Here is a 16023-nt window from a genome sequence, read left to right on the forward strand (position 1 = left end):
GATGTCTGGATCTCACAAGATGAAGTAGTGCTGTTTAATATCACTTATATTTGAAACATTGGAAAACCTTGGCTTAATAAAACAAATTAAATTAAAATTAATTTTTGTTACAAAATACCTCAGGGTTAAAAAAGGTGATGGTCAAATGGGGTAAAATGAATGAGCAGAATCAAAATGGATTGTTGAAAAATTAGTCTTGTTACACGTAATGAAATAAAATTAAATATAAGGGTCAGAAACAAGGAAGAATAGATGAAAGAGAATGACAGAATGTGACTTCAAGGGATTTTGGTTTGCTTTCTTTCTGCCCCTTTATAGAGATTAGTGACTGAATCTTAAAACTTGGGCTTTATTTTTGTACTGAATGTAGTTTTTCCTAAAGATCAGGGTATTACTTAATAGTTAGTGCTCTTATCAAAACAAATAGTAAAATCTTGTGAATCTTAATGTTAATTAAGGAATAATGTCTAAAATTGGCAAGTTTGGACAAATCAATTATTCCATGCATATATATTATTTGAATGGTAAGCTGTTCTGAAATGACATTTTTAACAACCAATTTCAAAGAAATGGCTAATTATGGATTGTGAACTTTCTAAATGAGACTTAATGCTATTAAAGAGATTTAATTGAATAAAGATACAGTAGTGGGGTGAAATTATTTTCAGATTTATCTAAATGAAAGTGTGTCAGTGTTAGCAAGAACAGAACTTGGTTCACAGCATTTTCAAATACATTTGACCTCTCTGTTTATTAGTCTGACTAAGAAATAGTATCTAAACCTGGCCACATTAAATATTATTTAAAATATATTAGAAATATAATGGTCTTTGAATCTAATATTTTTACAAATATAGTGTCTATATGACACTATATATCTAATATATGTTTATATGTCTACTCAAACATATACAATTTCTTAACTACATATTTAGTCTTTAAAATTAATTGATTATTCTATACATAAGTTTGTATTTCCTGTACTTAATATATGTAGATGATATGTATAATCACATAAATAATAAGCATAAATGAATTAACTTTTTTTTTTTTACTTATCATAATATGTATTTATTTTAAATTTTGTTATCACACTACAGTTTCATAGAATCATAGAGTTGCTCTGGCTAAAAAAACATTTTCCTTAAAGCTCCTTTTTTAAATGTTTGTTTAATATTTTAATAAAATATTCTTTGCCCTGATGCTTCTTTTTAAACCAGAAATTTTCCAAAAAGTTTGAGTTGTTAGTGTTCCCACCTGGTTATCTCCAGTTTTGAAAAAGATTTCATATAAGGGTGAGTGTGGTTTGTCAATTAAAAGGCAGTGCTGCTGAAAAAAATCATGAGTCCATTTTAGATATCTCCTGGTGCTTCCAGAACTAATTCCACAATTAACAAGTAAAAGGATATTTTGATTCCCTCAGTGCTCTGTTTCTGCTCATCTCTCATCTCTTTTCTTTCTACCACACTTACTTCCCTGTCTTTTCATCTTAGGATACTTTTTGTCCTTAACTTTTGGACATAAGATGTGAAATCTTAATATTTTTTAAATGCTGTTCCTTGAATTTTGAAATGAAATGTAGATCTTTCAAGCCTGAATCTTTTATGAGGTACATTTTTTGACTGCTTGTGGCTGGAGGCATATAATTTTTAGGTATGTGTCTTTGGTTTTACTCTTGTACACTTTGAGTCAAGTGTCAAGTCAGCATTATTCCAAAGAGGAAAGATAAAGCAATATAAATGTTAATAAGAAGTCCCCTGTATTTTCACTGTGAGCCATTTTCTTCTGTTGCTTATTTCATTAGAATAGCATTTAGAAATTTTGAATCTTATAACTATTCTTTTATTTGTTCTAGACTAAAAGTGAACCTTGAATTGAGCTCTGCAGGTTGAGAGGGAGAGCAAAGTTATAAACAACAAGCCATGCAGACCTCTAAATATTACCTAAGATTGCTTTCCAGTGTCAAGATTTTATGAACCAATATCTTCCAGCCTGCCAGACCTAGGAAGGATTGCCATCCCTCATAGGAAGGGAAGACTCTCCTCTTTCTAAAGTGATAAAACATCTATTTGAAGTCAGATGGCTCCTGAAACACTAAAACCTGTCACTAATACAGGATTAAATACTGATGGTCCTGTATACAGTGTAGGTTTCTCTTACTCATTCCTCCTCTTCTTGCTCTGGACCCCAGCATTATGGAAGGGAGAAAGTGATATTCTTATCTGGATAAAAAGAGAATGATATCTTATACTGGACTACCCTGCATAACACAGTATGTTTTTGGGGGTCTATAAATAATCACACCCAGCTGTAGTGATTTAGATTTGTCAATTCTGTTTCCTGGCCAACGCACCAAATAAAGGTTGTGATTTTAAAGCAGTAATTAAAGAATTACTAGAAAACTTATTTTTTGCTGTGAGATATGGATTAGAACAAGAGAAAAACAGACTTAAAAGGAATAAAGAAAGTTTATTAACAAAACTACAAGAACACGAACACCAGAATAAACTTCCAGAAAACCCTTTTATCCCCTACTACCCACCTTGTTCACATGACAACATAGAGACAAAAAACTTTGGAACTTTGGTGTTTGAAACAGTCCCAATTCCTAAGAAAAGACTGCTAGAGTCTTTTCTTCAGTCTTTGTAGAGAAACAGAAGTCTTTCTTCTGCTAAACTATGGAGTTTCTCACAAGAAAAGTATTTCTCTTACAGCTTTCTATTTTTCTGATGCCAGCTGCCCGGAAATCTGTCATCAGTTCACTCCTCCCATTTCACATCACTCTGAGGTGTGTTATGGGTCAATGAGTCTAGGGATGTAATTTTTAAGGATGAGTTATTCAAAGGCAAAAGTTCTTTTCATCTGTCTCTGTGAGCTTCCCTGGAAACAGAAGTTTTCTTTTTACTTCAAGCGGCCCCAAATCTTCAACTATTACTTCTCCCCTTTTGTTCCATCACCTCACTGTATCATAATTACTCCACCTTTTGCTCAAAATCCAAACTTTGAACACTCCATTCCTCCCAATATACTCTGTCATGAATTAAAAGAGTTTTTTCAGAACATTATTGTCCATCTCTATAGCTTTAACAGAAAAATATTTCAGCATAATTAAAGCATCTCCTTATTCTCTACCACTTATGAAGCTTAATTCTTTTCTTTACTGTCTCTGAGAGTTTATAAAGTCTCTTTACATGTGGATTACTTTCTCTTTCTCTCTCTGGATAAAAGGATTAATCTGCAAGTCTCATCTGGGTAATGAAAAGGTTAAAATCTTGCCCAGGCTTTGTAGATGGCTCTGTGATCTCTGCCGGAGCAGCGGCTGGAGCTGTCTGCGATGGAAGATTCTTCATGGCTGCTCTGGAGAGTGTGGTCACTGGCTCAGCCCACCACAGGTCAAGAGCTTTTTTTTCTTTCTTTACTTGGCAGTTTCTGGTGAATTCAGTCACAGCAAAAACTGCAGCCGAGCCAGGGAGCGGCCTGGCCCGGCCAGAGCCCGGGGCAAGCCCCGCAGGCCCCATCTCCTGGCCGGGAGCCGCGGCAGGCCCAGCCCAGCCCCTGCCCAATGGGGCCGCAGGGCCTGGGCAGGGGAACGGGAGGCCAGCTGGAGCTCTGTCACCTTTCACAGCCAGGAAACAAAGAGACAAAGAAATTCCCAGGCTTAGGTCTTAAGGTGGCATTCACAGGTTGATCTCACTTTTCAGTGGTTAAAACTGATGACAATTCTTAGAAATGGCCAGCTGTTGGCCAGGAGAAAAACTCCCAGCAGCCTCCAGCAGTTTTAACTTCCTTAGGTGTTTCTCTTTGTTTTCTTAAATGCCAATCTACTACACCAGCCTACTGCAAGAAGAAGAGGGAATGATTTTTTGGTAGCTTTTTACCTCCTTTTCCACCTTCAGCTCTGATGCATCACTTTTTGAAAATGTTCACTTCCCTCTGAATGTTCAAAACACCATATTTTTGTTGCTAATTCTATTATGTCTCCTCTATATGGCCTACAACTAATTTGGAATCAGGGCTGAGATTTCCAGAGAGGTTGCCTAGAGAGCTGCCCCAGTGGGACAGAAAAAATTCTGAGTGGCATGGAATGTGGGAAGATATAGGCCAGGTTCTGAAGGAATATTCTGCTCCAATAGGTTGGAAGTTCCCCCCTCAACAAATACATAACCCAGCATGGACCAGTGAATTAAATCCATATCCTGGGCAATGGTCAATGGCTACCAAAATAACAATTGTATTTTTATATAGTCATGTGTACAGATGAAAGGTATTCATTTGGGCGTGATGTGAAACAAGGGGTGGAAAATACCCTGGGTAACCCAAAATGTTACGGTATTCCATATCTATCTGTGCAGCCAGAAATGCAACTGCTGAGGTTTGGGTGCCCAGTATTTTTAAGGTTGGGGCACTTAAGAAGAAGCCCTTTGGGCTCTTGCTTTTCCCTGGAGTTCTCATGGGGAGAGCTGAGGCAGCACAAGGCAGAAGACTTCTTTTGTTTCTCTTTGAGGCGTGGATGGGGTTGCTTCAAGCACATCCCCAAGTGACAACCACAGAATCTGCATTTCACAAGTTACAAACTGTTTCATAGTGAACTTTGTAACACCTATCCCCAGCAGAAAGCCAGAGCTGATTGAGATCAGGCCACCATTTTTCAATTCTCCAAGTACATTTTCTTCCTTCCCTATTGGGACAGCAACCTAGGATAGCAGCACCGACACATGATAAACCAGAGGCTGACACAGTAGGGCCAGAGCTCCCTGAGCAACACCATCAATTCCCATCTGCACCACAACTGCTTTGTAAGGCACTACCTTCCCAATTTTTCTGTTGTTCCAGGGGAAAGGTTTCACCAAGTAAGGTTTGTCTGCTGTTTTCCCTTTGTCTCTCTCCACAGGGTCATTGTGGAGGAAGCCCTCCTGGGGGATGGGCTTCTCCACCATTTCTGTTTCTCTTTGTTCCCGGGAGTCTGTGAGATATAGCAACTTTGTACCCACAGATTATTTATTGATATTTTTTGCCTGAAATATGTTGCTGTTCGTTTTTTAGTAAACTGTTATTTTTTAACTTATATCTGCTCTCATTAATCTCTTCTTATTGGTGAAAGAGAGAATTGCTAAAACTCAAGGGGGAGATGGTGCATGTTGGAGAGTCCACTCCACTTAACTTGTCTTAAACCAAGACTTGGGCTCTGAAATTCTCTTAAAAATTTTTGAAGTTCATTTTAGTCAGTGTCTCTGCATTCTTATTAGCAGGGATGAATCACGTATAGCCTCTTTTCAAATAATCTTCAAAAGAAATACAAGAATTTTTTCCCCATAGAATAGAGCTATCATTAAAAAAGGGAAGGATAAGAGAAGCTTAAAAGTCAGGAGTTCAGCTGAGAGACAGTTTGTGTATTTAACAGGTTTATGCAAATCTCTAGAGTACCAGTTAGAGACTTAATTTTTTTTTAATTGTTACATTTAAATTAGGAGTAAATTAAAATGTGCTGAAAGTAGCTCTGATAATTTATGCATTGCAGTCTTTAAAAGCTTTTCTGTAAAAAAGAAAAAAAAAAGTTTTTCCTCATGTCAGGAAAATTATTTAACTGCATTCTACAGTGATAGAGCTGATAGTAATCAAAAGGCTTAATCTCTTTAGTTGGCTCTTAAGTGATCTTTGTAGAATGTTTTAAGTCCACCCTGTTAAGACTGAACTCATGTCCACGTCATGAATTTAATCAATCACTCTTTAGCAGTGGTAGCCATTCACTGGGTAAACACACCAGAGTTTAATAGGTGCTGAATCTGCACTACACTTAAAGATGCAGGTAGGTGTGGCAACTTCAGGGTAAAACTGAATCACCTGGAAAAACAGGACAAGGAAATAATTTTCTCATCCAATTCTGAGGACCAACAGTCTATTTAACAAGGTACCCCTGTAATTGTACTACAGAATTTCTAAATTTCAAGGAAAGAAGAAAAAATTTAGCCTCATCCTAAAGGTACTTTTGTAGATAAAATTTGCCTATGCAAATTCTCTGCTTTAAAAACATGTGACTCCAAACTGCTTATATATAGACCTAAAGATACAGATTTACCTTCTATTCAATCATAATTAACTTTTGTTAAAAGATCAGGAAGAGATGGAGGACAAGGATCCACAGTCATAGTAGAAAGAAATTTTGGAAGCCAAGCATAGAATATGCTTGGGAAAGGATGGCTTGGTCAGCATATGGGGATGCAGGAAGTAGTCAAGATGAAATGGGGAATGGAAAAAGGTTGAGCACCATAGCCAGCAGCAGAAGAGTGAACTTGAACTCTTCTCTGCAATATCCCAGACTTTATTTACTCAGCTTTGGTAGGATTTCCCGAAAGACACTGGCTGTGGTCTGAATCTTTCAGCTGCTTTCAGCAGCTCTATAGCTGAAAGCTGTCCACTCCTTTCCCTCTATGGACAAAATCTTTTTCACTGTCATTTCAGCTAAAGCAGAAAAAAAAATTATGTCAACTTTTTTCACTTATTTCACTTCATTTTATTTCACTTTTTCATATGCAAATCTTATGCTCCAACTCATCTCAGGTATACCTAATACTGCCATCATGGGAAGAAAAGTATCTGGTTTGCAAGTGATGGTTCAGATTATTAACATTGCTGCACTTTTGGTGGGTTTAGCTTTATTGAGGCTTTTTTGTTTGTTTCTTTGTCATGACATGGGAATTCGAGCATATCAGCCTGGTGGGTTTCCTAGCACACATATACCTCTATATGACTAAATAAATGTGCATAGATGTTCCTTGGCCCACTAGGTTTATCCTGTAGAACAGAGGCCTGTTGTGTGGCAAAGGCACAATAAAGATTTAGCATGCAGCAGGAGACTAGTTAAAAGAAGACATGATTGGCATGCTCAAAGAAGACATTGCTTAGTGTTTTTCTTTTTCCACTGGAGCAGAAACAGAATGAAACAAAAACCAGTCCCACTCAAACTAAATGACTCCCGAACCCAAAATCAAACAATAGGAATTTTCCTCTCAGTATTTTTAGTAAAACACACAGCTCTTCTGTGAGGGTTGCATTGTGTTTGGGAATCCAGTCCTCTTAAAACTTCACAGGTTTAGGAGGTCGTGTACACACTAGATTGTGTTAATACAAAACAGGGTGTTTCTATTTGTGTGTATTGGGAGGCAATCCACAGTTTCTTAGCTGTTGCTTCAGAAAATACATACATTTTGAATTAAATTAATTAATTAAAAATAATTTAATTTTCTTCTGTTAAAGCTCCAGGAAGTATCTGTCCACTGGGCATGTAAAAGGAGATGTCAGATGTCCTGACTGACTGATAATGTTTAGCAAGTCTAATTGACTGGTGTGCTAGTGTATTAATTTACATTAATTTGACTTTTTCTCGAATCAATTTCTTCTCTCTGTGAAGTATTTCTGTCCCAGTTCAGAAGTGTTGGGACAACTTCTGCAATATGTTCCAGGGCTCCCCAACCCTCTGACTATGCACTCATACAATAAACCATGCTGTGTCTCACCTTTAACCCTCTGAAAATATTACATTCCTTTCTGTTTCCTTGTTTTTCATCACATTCATCCCCTTTCTTTTCAGTCATTTAACCTTTAACTAGCACAAAGTTACACTGCTTAATTATGATCAAAATAGTGAGTGACCTGAGGCTTTTCTCTGGTTAACAGGATTGACCTTTACTTGATTTGCCTTCACCTCACTGTTTTTGACTACCAGCACTGGAGGGAAAGCAAAACAACTTATTTTGCTAAAGCATAGAGGAATGAAATAATAAATATAGTAATAACAATAAAAAATATCTGCCTGGCAAAAGGGTTTCTGCCTGCTTTCCAGGCCTTTGGCAGTTGTATTCACCCTTAATTACTCCCTGCAGGTTGACTGAGGGAACAGCAGTGGTGTGAGAAACAACCCACTGCGTGGAGTGAGGTTGGTGTTCCATGTTTACCAACCATCCTACCTGTTATGGCCTGGGACCACTTTCAGCTTTGACAAGGTGATGTTGCTTAGTAATGTCCAATTTGCTCCAGGTCTGGTGACTACACTGACAAATACCATTTACAAAGATCAAGTAAAGAGCTGTAAAAAGGAAAAGGGTATAGCAAATGGAAAGAAAAAAGAAGTGCAAGAATGGTTTTCCCAAGTAATTTGACTTTTGTTCATCAACAAAACTCTTGTAAAAAGCAAGGAAAAAAAAGAGCTCTGTCAGATTGGAGCTCTCTATATCAGATTCCACAGTCTGGATATTGCATTTAAGAAAATGAAAAAAGAGAGTTATCTTTTCAGTGTACCTGAGTTAGTCTCCTAATTTAGAAGTTTATTAGTATTTTGTCATGGTACATATAGTTATTAATACCTAAAGTCATTATCTGAATTTCTGTGATTTGGGTTATGTTTCCTGATCTTAGGACATCTTTCCTGATTCTTGACAGGAAAAATTTGCATATATCTATATGAAACATTTAGCTGGCCTGTATCCTTGTCTGAAGCCAGAGGCTCCCTGAAGAAAAAAAGGAAAAAAATCCAAAAAAACACCAAAAAACCAACCAAACAGGTGTCGTTAAACCCCCCTGAAAACCTAACTGCTGTCCACTGTACTTTTGTAGTTTGGAAAGTTTTATTGAAAAAGCAGTTGAATTAATATAAAAGTTTCTACATTAAACAGAAGATACAGATGCAAAATTACATGCAGCTTCAGAGGGCATCCTTTGAAGCATGTCTTAAAAATACTAAGTGCTATGAGGCTGTTTAGAAGGAAGCAGGAAGGATGATTACCAAGGGATAGTGTTTTACATAAATGTATTTTGCACCAGAACATATGATATAACTGAGATTTTAGAGTGGTAGAAATATAATTACATTAATAGAGTCATGTCTCTGTGGTAATTGTATGTGGAGGTTCAGGTTAGAAGAATAACCTCCTATTTATTGTGTTTGTGATCCCTTGGAAATCTGAACTGGTGTGAGGGACCTGCCAACAGAATTTCTGAGGCACTAGCACAAGATTGAGTGATATCTAATCTTGACTCATAAATAGTAACTGCAGGAGTTATCTTTTGTTGAAAGCTATTCTCTCCCATTGTAGTGGTTCTGATGCAAAATTATTTGATTCATTTATCTTTGTCTTCTACAAAAGCTGTTTAACTTAAGAGAACAGAAATAGTGCCATTAACATCAATCACAGCTTATCCAAAAGGGAAACCTAAAGGAGTGTTGTGAGACTTGAAATGAGTCAAAAGTCATGAAATTTTCTAAAATAATTACTTTCAGATTTTTTTTTTTATGCAGGTTTTGATTTGTTGTGTCTTTTTTTTTTTTTAGGGAAATCTTCTGAATCTAAATCCATATTAAGTCTCTTAAAGGACAGTGCCATCTTAAACATGGATGCAAAAACATCCCATTATTTCTCACTTTAGGAATGCTATTGGCAATAGTTGCTATTCTTTGTGTTTTGGACATCATCTCTCCCACACACTCACCTGCAGTGTTTCTGTCTAACTCTTAGTGCTCTGGTCTGTATTCTCCTCTCCCTTCTGCCCTGCAAAGAGTCCTTTTGCATATGTTCAAGAATTGTGTTAGTACAACTAAAAATAAAAGCAGGTAGTAGCATTTTTATTAATTAAAATGAGATGGTATCCATGGTGAATAAAATTTTACAGCTTGTATCAGCCTTTCATAAAACTCCATAAAATACTCCATAATTCCATATATTTATGATAGTAAGAGTAATACCAATTGGCAGCACTGCAGACACATAGACTCAGATAAGCAGCAAAAGCACTCTGACAAGAATAAGGGAAAGGAAGGAACTGTAATACAAGTATTTTGACTACAACAGTTGAAAGACTAACATAAAATTTTTAAAAAGTCCCAAAATCAAAAATAACAAGCCAGAGCTCAGAAGAAAGGTCAGATGGTAGGCTACAGAAACCCTTTCCAATACTACAGACAGCATAAAAAAAAACTTAGTTTCACTAAATTCCTTGGGAGAAACAAAGCCTGTCCAAGTGCCCCATGCAGAATCAAGTTTTCCAGAATAATCCAAAATACATAGAGGGCAGGTTGGACCAGAGGGAAAAAGAGAACAAGCTCTATTAATATTTTAGCTATGCAGTTATTGGAGCATGAATTCATATTGCCTACATTTAACTGTTACCTTAACACTTCTTTTTTGCAAATAATAAACTTGTTTGGTCTAGCTGATACCCCTAATACTTGGAACAATTTGTAACAATCCTTAAACATGTGACTGCTGGGAAAAGAGGAGCCTCTAAATAATCCCAAAGCAATTCAATTTGACATTATTGATCTACATTTTTTAATTGATTTGAACAGCATTAGAGGAAAACCATTATGCATTTTGTCATTTGAATTACTGTCTTGTTATTGTGATGAAGTCTAGACACTGTCTTGGTTTCCAAAGGGCATGAATGTCTCTGCTGACGTCTTCCCACAGAACAGTACCAACTGGTTCATGATAAGGTATTTTTCTCATTTTTTTCTGCTTCTTTGATAACTTCATCTACACAGACACCAACTAAAATTTACCCACTTTTATCGTGTTGTACATTTACTCCTGTTTTCATTCTGCTGTACTTCTGGAGGTGGTCCCGATGCGTGACAAAAACAGGCTGCCAGTAGAAGTCCTCTGGAGTGTGGGCAGCCCTGGTTTTGCTGGCTAGCCCAAATTCAGGGAAGGCTCTCTGCAGCATCAACAGGGTGGTTGCCTGCCCCATGGAGCTTCTTCCCCATATGTCCCAGAGCATGTTGCAACCCTGTGACTGGCCACAAAACCTGCCTCACCTGACCAGCGCTTCAGATCACTTCTGCCCACACCTTGCAGCCAGGAGCACCCACAGAAGGGAAAAAAAAGTCCCAAAACACACAGGTGTTGTCTTTGCAAGCATGTACCATATGCAGTCGCACCTTGGGACCAAACACCTGCCATTATTTGGACAGTTTGATGTTATTGACCTTCATTCCATTTTTCGTAAATTCCCTGTGGAGTATAGAGCTGTGTGATAGTTTTTGGTAGTAGAAATTTTGCCATTATCTACAGGAGTGTTAATTCTTTCATAAAATATCACTACGGGGTAATAGGTAGAATTTAATTATATATAAATTTAAAACTACATTATCAGTGTATTTAAATTTTAAAAAATGAGCATCTTGGTTTAAAAGTGACTTTGTCATAAACAGAAGTTTATAATTTTGTAAGTGAATAATATTTTAAAATAAGACTGCAACAAAAAAATATTAAATGGTTTGCGTCCCCCCACCCCCTCCCCTTTTTTCTTTTGAAAGTCCAAACTATTATTCAGGATTCTAGAAATAATTATTTATAAAAAAGTGTTATAAATGTTATAAATAAAATGTTCTGTAATTTTCTGGTCAATATTTGATAATATACCTTTCCTTTTTTCCAGACATTTTATTTTCTTTTCTTTTTTTTTTTTTTTTTCCCCCTCTGGACACCACACAAAGTTCCTTTCAATTAATGGAAAGATTATACTTGCCTTCAGTGAGCTCTGTCAGTGACCCAGTATCTGAATCACCTTATATTGATCTGTCATTACCTTCCTACCATTCCTCATTGCCATCTTTTAAATACATTTTTTATTTGTCCAAGTTCATGCCTTCCTTGTTTCTTCTGAGTAAGAAAGCTTTCACACTTGAGAAATGTGTTATGCATTATTATAAAGGACAGATCTCAAACAAAAAACAAGGAATCTCTATTTTTAGGAAGCCACTAAAATCTCTAAATTGAACTGAGCCACATGTCTAATAATACTCTTAATATCATTTAGCTTTCTGCTAGTACTATGAAGAAAATGCAGGAATAAGAAATTAATTTTTGTTTGCCCTGACCCATCACTTTTCCTGTTTACATTCACTTACACTTTCCACTTTCCTTATCCATTTTGTCTTTCTCCTCTTCCCCATCCCTGTCTCTTAAGTCTTCCTTAGCTCATTTATGTATTCAAATCATGTTCTTGTAAACAAACAAAAAACAAACAAAATAAAACCACAACAAAACAAAACTGAAGACAGAGTAAGAGGACATGGGAAGGGGAGCATCTACCATAAGCAAGAAGCAAGAGGAGTTAATGCCTCATTTATTGTCAAAATACATCTTATGGACAGCATGATGCATTGTCATCCAAACATAGTGTGAATTAAAGGAAACATAATCTATTTTGTAAAATGGTAATTTTTTAGGAATTGACAAATCTACAGTTTGGTAACTTTTTTTTCTTTTTCATGTTGAGAATCAGTGAGAAATTTAGAGCTCTGTGCAGTCTTTAGTCACATTTTCTAATTAACAGCTTCATATTTGCCATAAATGAACTTTTTCAGTTCTTTATTTTCCATGTTTTTCTGAAAAACATTTCATACATATTTGGCCTCACCCTGTAGGTTTCCTACTACATAAGTACTTCATAAAGGAGTGATTAGTGAAACATAAATAGTTGCATATACTTTTATTGGATTTTTTTCTCATGCAGTTCATCAGGATCCCTCCCCAATGAATGACATAACAAATAAGACACAATATTTCTAGGAAGATCTTGCCAACATTAAGAAAAAATAAATTAATGCTGCTATTATAAAATTTATAAAGCAAATATATTTTTATTATAATAATGTGAAACTTACTGAGCCTAGCAGAAGGAAATTCATGACTAATTCTTGTTCATTCAAAACACCACCAATAAAACTTCCAACAAACCTTCAACCCCAATAATCTCTGCGGGAGTCTTTGAAATAATGAGGAAGAGAATTACAGGTATAATTCAATAAATGTAATAAGAAATTCATTAAATTCAATAGGAATACTAGATGTTGATATAAGATGGTTAATTTCTACTGGGGAGAAATGTCAGAAGGACTTTATTAGTACATTATAGCTTGAGACCCACTAAGATCTTTACCAAATATTGAAGAACAACCAGCTCCTGTGGGTCCTCAGTGTCCATAACCTTATTTTAAGAACCGCTGAGCTCAACATAAAACTGAGTCTTGCAATCAACTTTTTATTATCCCAAGCTTTCAAGAGTTCCCTCACTTTCCTCTCGTAGCAGTTTTCTTTATACTTTATTGTAGCATCTACCTTTTCCGATACACCTACAGTACCATCGTATTTAGCTGGACAAACTCTTGTCATCATTGTTATCGCATTCAGGAAATTTATTTCTGGCATATGTGTGGAACATCCAAGTGGTGTCTATCAGGGCTCTGACATTCTGTTACTAGGTTCTACAGTGAGTTTTGCATTCAGCTGACACTATTGCTCAGGAAATGGATCACCCTCTTCTTAATTTCCAGAATATTTGTTTGCTTTTTTTTCATTTGCCTTTAAGAAGGAAACCGAGTACTATTTCAGAAATAGATTACTGTGTATCTTTGTATAAGCCTTAAATCTGCTTTCCTAAGAATTCTGATATGTTCTGTAAAAGGTATATTTTGTGCCCTATTTACACTTGTAGCATTAGCTCACACTGCATTAAATTAGAAGACAGACTGTAAAAGACTGAGTACAAACTTTAGTAATTTTTTCCTCTTTTCCTTTTTTTTTTTTTGCCCCAAAGCTGAGCTCATCTTTAAAGTGTCTTTTTTTCATCTTTATCTTCAGGCAGTAGTGCTTATTAGAATATTAGGTCAATCTTCTTATAAACATGCCATGTCATTTAAACCTTTCTTTTTCCTTTTCCTTGCTGGAAATCTCACTGTTATTATTTTCTATTGAGTAATTATTACAGATGGATTATTAAAGACCAATCCTGAATTTTCCATTTAATAAGAGGCCTGATCAAACCAAAAGGAATGGTGTTTGTGTTTTTCTTCCCCATCCCCTCTTATGGGACATAATCCCATGGAAGTAGTGTATGAAAACAAGCAGTTTTTATAGTTTATAACATAAAATTGATTTAATAAACAATTTACAATCTTATTGGGATCACAATATTTTAGGTAATAAATTGGTTCTAATATAACTAATTTCTTTTAACAACTGTCTCTCACTTCTTCATTTAGTTTTCCTTACAATCTTATTTTTCTTCCAAATGTTGTCCAGTCTAAGACCATTTCTTTAAACAATTGCTAAATCTTCTGACACGGATCAGAGAAACACAGCACTTTGTTCTTGCCCCTGCAGTCTCTCAGCACCCTGTGTGGCTGAGATTTCTTTCTTAGTGATGAGCAAGCCTTTGTTTCTCTTTGCTTTTTCAGTGATCTTTTCTCTGAGACTTGGAAACTCTTGATCAATCCTTTAATCTGAAATGTCATCAAGAACATCTCAGAAAAAAGCAGACATCTTCATCCAATTGCGCTATCTGTATATGTCTGTTATCTGCTAGGCATTTGTATATCTTAGGAAAAAGAAAGCCCTACCCTTGATTTGGCTGTTTTTTCATAAAAGATTTAAACAAAGATGGTATGAAGTTGCTTTTCTCAGAGAAACAATGTTAATCTAAAACTCTCCTTTATTATCTCCAAACATGAATGTCACAAGGGAATATAATGGCAGACAAATTATCTAAATAAATAATAAATATACCTCCTACATTACATGACTCAATATCTGGTACATTTACATGAAGAAAACATCAGAACTTTTATAAGAATATCCATTTAGTCACTGTAACTAATCTTTCGGATCTAAACAGACTGACATCTTTAAGTTCAGCTATTATCCTATGCCCTCCAAGGAATAGCACTGCAAAGGGAGCATGACAGCATGTCAGGTTTACCACTGCAAAGGAAACTTGATCACATGTCTTTACCTGTCAGATATGCAAGTTCTCACTAACATATATCATATGGAAATTTATGTATGTTTTAGGACCCAGTACTGTAAAATCGGTCTCACTACAAAATAAAATCTTATATTCTCTATGTTAAATAACTGATTAAGAGAAAATATAATGGGAGATGATCTAAAAAGACCTTCAACTTCATTCTGCACAGATTATGATTTCTTGAAAGTGCTGTGGTAAGAGGTTAAACAATATAATCCCACAAAAAGGAAATATTTAAAATACTTAATCAGGTGCAGATGGAAATATTTGTAATCCTTTATAAAAAATACAAAAATCTACCTCAGGAGGGAAGAGTAAAGCAGGACCTAAAAGTAAATATTAAAAATAAATCACCTGCAAAAAAGTATTTCTTTATGAAGAACCATATGTTCTGTCGCATTTTATTAGGGATTTGCTATAAATCGTACAGTATGTGGGCTGTTATATACTGCTAACTGAATATGCCTCTGCCTTGCTCTTCTGTGAGCTATATTCTAAAGATAATCTTAAAATAAATATAGCACACATCTATAGGTAAACCTAAATTTTAAAGAAACAAAAACAGAAACAAAAACAAAACACCCAACCTCCCCCCTCCCCACCCCAAGATTTATCAAAGTCACGATGCTCTCTTATTGTTAAACACAAACACAGAAAAAGAGGCAAGCAGACACAAATGAAGAACCAAAGTAGAAATCTGAAAGGCACAGTAGAGATAACTTTTCTTAGCTTTCTTAGATGGCTGTCTGCCCCTGAAAAAATGCTGACATCCACAAGTGCTGCTTTCCAAGCACCATTTCCCTCTCTTTCACCAAGATCCTTCCAGATCCAAGCCATGATTTTGTTTTGATGTGAGCTTAATGCAGCGGGGAACAGATGATGATGATAACAAAAAGCAACACCCCTTCCAAAATGTATAAATGCATTTACAATCTATAGGAAATAACTGTTTCTTTTGGAGCACAGCTTTGTCTTCCTGATGCTCATGATAACACTCACATACTCCCCCTTAAAAAAATATCCTTTGTAATCCATGTACATTACTAAATATATCAGAGTAATTTAGAGAATTACTGAGCTGTTAAGGTCATAAGTCACAAATGTATTTGATATAGATTAATCCAAGCTTAAAGCATTAATACTCCCCTGTGTCGCTTAAAAGCAAATGCAAATTTGTCTTGACAAAATTATTGATTTTAAAAGATACCTTAAAACAAGTTT

This window comes from Cyanistes caeruleus, chromosome 1 (genome assembly GCF_971803275.1).
Source record: "Cyanistes caeruleus chromosome 1, bCyaCae1.hap1.1, whole genome shotgun sequence".
Lineage (NCBI taxonomy): Eukaryota > Metazoa > Chordata > Aves > Passeriformes > Paridae > Cyanistes > Cyanistes caeruleus.